The 5,379-nt window shown below is 33.2% G+C and overlaps 1 non-coding gene across 1 annotated transcript; it reads right to left on the reverse strand.

Annotated features, from left to right (window-relative positions):
- Window positions 1-4,444: 4,444 nt before the first annotated feature.
- LOC131172407 (small nucleolar RNA R71) lies at window positions 4,445-4,551 on the reverse strand. Its single transcript, XR_009142885.1, has one exon. It is a non-coding gene; the product is annotated as a small nucleolar RNA R71 (small nucleolar RNA).
- Window positions 4,552-5,379: the final 828 nt, after the last annotated feature.

Below are 5,379 nucleotides of genomic sequence, written 5' to 3' on the forward strand. Positions count from 1 at the left end.
CAGTTAATATTGTAAAATAGATAATTAAGAAATATTTTATTATAATTTAAGTTATTTAATTATTTTTTTAACCATCTTGTAAACATTTTAAACGAGAAATAAAAATGAACAACAAAGTATTTTTTTTTAATCTATACTTATTTCTAATTGCAATACTAAGATATCATTAAAAAGTCTATTGGTCTTCTTTGATGGTCCCTTCCTCGCCTCGCTCTCTTGTAATTGCATTGATTTCCTCAGTTCTTGCCTTCACATTATCCTCGATGGTGTTGATGCCTCGCGCATTTTCACAACCCAATCATTATCAAATTTTTGAATGTCTATTCTCTTGAATTTTAAAATGTAATTTTCGGTGAGGGAATAATTTTCAGGTAAACGAGAAATTAAATTAATTATGAATTATTTCGTTCCATGGAAGAATGTTCTGTTATCAATGTATCACATTATGCAGTCCTAAAAAGCTAAAAGCACAAACCACAATATCAACAAATCCTTTGAATATGTTTAGATTTTTATTTTACATATTTTACTTGTTTAAGTGTTTCTTCAATATTTTGTTACAATTAATATATTTTGTGCATTTCAATGATATTAACTCAATAATTTAATAATTTTTAATTTTTAATTTTTTTATCAAGTTAAAACATGTTTAATTCTACAGCAATTAATTTATTTTTCTAGAAAAAGAAAATAAATAAATAAAAGAGCCCCAAATCAAGTGAACAAAAATATATTTCTAATGATGAAGAATTCATCAACTACCGTTCAAAGCTCCAAGAATTGATCATTAGGAGGTTAATCTTGCTTCTTTATTGTATGATCCATTTTTATGCTTACAAATTTGGGAATATTTGATTAATTAATAAAATAAAATCTAAGTAATATATTGTAATGCCCTCACTTTACGTAGTCCGTACATTCTGCTATTCCGGTGACCTAATGTCTGCTCAGAAAAGTCAGGATATCTGGGACTACACTTCAGTGATAGTGAGAAGGCATAAAATGATGAAATAAATAATAAGAAAATAAAAGAAGAATTAAGAAAAAATAAAAGAGAGAAAATGAACTAGGTTAAACGAGCCGGCGCCATAGCGATGGATGACTGCACTGGGAAGTTACGGCGAAGGCAATTGCCAACCCTAAGACTGTGGGGAACCCTCGAAAATAATTTTTGGGACATAATTAAAGGCCTATAGAGGTGTAATTGACATTAAAAATGTCAAAAAAAAATTAATAAATTAGTACAATGAAAAACAAAAAATCAAGAAACTGACAAAATTCGGTGCTATCGAAAAATAAAAAATGCAACTCGAAAAGGGACATTTTGATCATTTGACACCTAGAGTTGGCTTTTGACCTAAATGCCATTAAAAATAAGTGGTATTAAACTTTGCAAATAATATGAAAAATAAACTTATGTATAAAATGTAATTAGGGAAAAATAAGGGGTGATTAATGGAAATATTGAAACTTTGATTTATTTAGTTAATTAAATAATGATTAGTGGAGATAATGGGGGTATAAATACCCATAAGTGGATAGCACTCACCACTTCAGCATCTAATTTCTTCATTTCACCCTTCCATTGCCAATTCACACTTCACCATTCTTCCTCCATGGACAGTTGCAAGAAATCTTCAAATCACCATCATTTTCAACTTTTAATTCAAGACTTCCTTCACTAAACTTTATCTTCACATCTTGGGCAGCATATTGGAAGCAAGAAAGAAGAGTTTTGGTGAAGTTTTAGCAAACTCCTAAAAGAGGTAAGTGCCATTTTCCTTTCTTTGCTTCATTAAAGTTTGTATGGAGGTTGAGAAGTGTTAAATGGTGAAAAAATTTGAAGGATTTGAGGAGTTAATGTGATAAGTGCATAATTTATTAATTTTACTCCTATCACATTTAGTATTTTTATTGTGTTTTTTATGTTTAATTCAATTGGTTAAAATATATTTATCATTTAGACATATTTTTAGATAGTTGTGGAATAATTGTGTTAAATGAAGAAATTTTCAGCATTTGACCTTTGCTGTATTTTTCAGGTGTTTCTAAAGTTGTGGGTCTCCAAATTGATTGCTATTTAATCTATTGAAAAGTTAAGATAGAGCACTTCAAATGATAAAGAGGGACCAAAGCCCAAATCAGTCTCCAAATTGACAAAATGAGCTATGGATCTATTGCAAAAGCCCAGACTCGATGGGTCACGACTAGTTTCAGTATTTATTTTGTATCTGGAGTTTCAGACATCCAAATGAAGCAAGGCCAAGCCCAATTGAACCTTAAGAGCCACTTCTACAACTTCTATGAAAGGCTGGATGAGAGATAAGGCCATTTTATTTGTCAAAAATGGCAATGAAGTCATCACAATGGGCTGGACTATCTGACTGAATCAGTCTCAATTTTTGGGCCATAACTTGGGCTGTAGACCTCGGATTTAGGTCCATGAGTACCCGTTGAAAAGACAAGAAATAGGGCTATAATTTTCCTAGAAAGGGCAGAGGCAGATTCAGAAAGAAAATCGCTAAAAATTTGCCTTGATTCCAAAAACGTGAATGCAGGCTGAAAATCTGCATCTTGAATTTCAAAACCTTTCCTAGTTTGGTTTGGTTCCTATCTTTGGGATTAGGTTTTTTTTAGTATAAATACGTATTTATGCAACAGCTAAAAGCATCCCAATTTAGACCTTCGTTCTCCATAGAAGACATTCGTTCTTCATTCTTTTTAGATTTCTTCTTTATTTTTCTTTATTTTTTCTATAAGTCATGAACATGAGTGGCTAAGTTCTTAATTCAATTCAAGGGATTCAAGTTCCTATGTGTGATTTGTGAGACCAGGTTCTTAATTTAATTTATGTCTTTTTTAATATCTATTATTTTCTTATTTAATTATTTTTTATCTGTTGAATGATTTGCTAGAAAGGCCTATTAGTTAATTGTTTGATTTGATCAATTGCTAGTTCATCTTCATAATCTGTAATTATTGTGTAAGATTGAACATGAGTAGTAATTAGGTTTTATTGATTATGATCCAAGTTTTCGATAATAACCTAAGGAAACAATAGGGTGGATTAAATGATTTATGCTTCATAAATTGTAGTTCAACTTAACTACTTCCTTTTCTTTAAGCAGTTATTAATTTGATGAGGATTGCTTAATACCAACTCAGTTAATAATTAGAGTCAATAAGAGTGCTGGGCTCAAATTGATGAGTATAGGGAAGTCAGGGGTTTACTTTGCCGTTTGGTAAATATACGTTGAGTATTCAATAAGATATAATTGTATTTCTTTTGTCTATAATCAAATCAATGCATTGGAATGCGAATTACCTTAGACTGAAGTTTGTTTAAATTGAGATTTTCATATTTAGTTTTTGAATTTCTAATTTCTTCTGATTTTGTGTTACAAACCCCCCCCCCCAATCTTTTTTTCTTTCATTTTCCATTACACCCAAGTGCATGAAATTTAATAATTCAGTTTCTAGGGTTCGACCTGGATTTATCACTTGCTGCAGAAAATATTTAATTACTGGTAATTTCAATTAATCTAAATTTCTGGTGGATTCGACACCCATCAGGAATTTTGGCGCCGTTGCTGGGGATTGAAATTTATTAGAATTCATGTTTTTGGTGTTAGGATATTTTGTTATTAACTCTGTTTGTGAAGTGCTGCTATTTTCAGGTTTTTGAAAAAAAAAATTTAATTACGGTGTTACTATTCATTATTACTGTTCATTAAGGATTTTGGTTGAATTTGGAGGGTGGCCCATACCTATTTTGAAGGAAATAATGCTATGATCAAGACTAATAATCCATAAGATTCTTTGGCCCCACCCTCTTGAGGCCAAATTCCATTGTTTTCTAGGGTTTTGAGGCATTTTTTTATTTTTACTTTGATTTTTTTTTATGACAAAAATTTCTCAATCTAGTAAGTTGATCTTTGATACAGAAGTAGAAAAAACAGCTAAACGGTTGAGAAAATTGGCTAAGCAAGCTAGGCAGATTCCAAGTACATCTGAAGGAGTCCAATATCCAAAGGAGCTAAGTTCGGATTCGGATTCAGAGTCAAGTTCCGAAAATGAAACCATGGCTGCTTGGACTTTCAAAGAGTTGACTGCTCCTGATCTAAACCAACAGCCTTTGTGTATCCAATACCCTGCTTTAAATGTTGCTTTTGAATTGAAATCTGGACTAATCCATTTGTTGCCTAAGTTTCATGGTCTTGCAGGTGAGGATCCACATAAGCATCTAAAGGAATTTCATGTTATGTGTTCCAGCATGAAACCTCAAGGAGTTTCAGAGGATCAGATCAAGCTTCAAGCTTTTCCCTTCTCACTGGAGGACACAGCTAAGAATTGGTTGTATTACCTTCCTTCTGGATCTGTCAACTTATGGAATGGGATGAAACAGATATTTCTGGAGAAGTATTTTCCTGCTTCTCGTGTTGCCAACATAAGAAAAGAAATTTTTGGCATCCGGTAGTACAATGGAGAGAGTTTGTATGAGTATTGGGAGAGATTTAAGAAGCTGTGTGTAAGCTATCCCCATTATTAAATAAGTGAGCAGCTTTTGATTCAGTATTTCTACGAGGGACTTCTACCAATGGACCGCATTATGATAGATGCTGTGAATGGAGGAGCTTTGGTTAATAAGACACCAGAAGAGGCAAGGAGGTTGATTGCTAACATGGCAATAAATTCTCAGCAGTTTGGAATGAGAATGGATCACGTACCTAAGAAGGTTAATGAGGTAAGTACATCTAACCTTGAGAAATAGATTTCTAATTTAACTTCTTTGGTGAGGCAATTGGCTGTAGGAAAAATGCAAACTGTTAAGGTATGTGGAATTTGTTCGGGTTTGGGTCATGCTACTGACATGTGTCCTGTGTTACAAGAGGATGAATCAATGCAACATGCTAATGCAGTAGGACATTATGGACATCCACAACACAGGTATGATCCCTTTTCTAATACTTATAATCCAGGATGGCGAGATCATCCCAATCTAAGTTACGGGAATCAACCAGTGCAAAACCGATACCATCAGCAGAGACCACAAGTGAATCAGCCACCTCCACCTCCACCTCCACCTCCCTCAAATCAAGGTACGTCACTTGATGAAATTGTTAAGGCTTTGGCTAACAATACACAACAGTTTCAACAGGAGACTAGAAATAGCATTCAAAATATAGAGAGGCAGATTGGTCAGTTAGCTTCATCTGTGAGCAAGCTAAAAGCTCAAGGTTCTGGAAAGCTTTCATCACAAATAGTCATGAATCCTAGAGAAAATGTGAGTACGATACTGTTGTGGAGTGGGAAAGAAGTTGATAATCAGACTCCACATGAGTCAATAAAAAAGAGGAAGCAAGGAGAAAAAGAGTCTGA

This window comes from Hevea brasiliensis, chromosome 13, assembly GCF_030052815.1.
Source record: "Hevea brasiliensis isolate MT/VB/25A 57/8 chromosome 13, ASM3005281v1, whole genome shotgun sequence".
Lineage (NCBI taxonomy): Eukaryota > Viridiplantae > Streptophyta > Magnoliopsida > Malpighiales > Euphorbiaceae > Hevea > Hevea brasiliensis.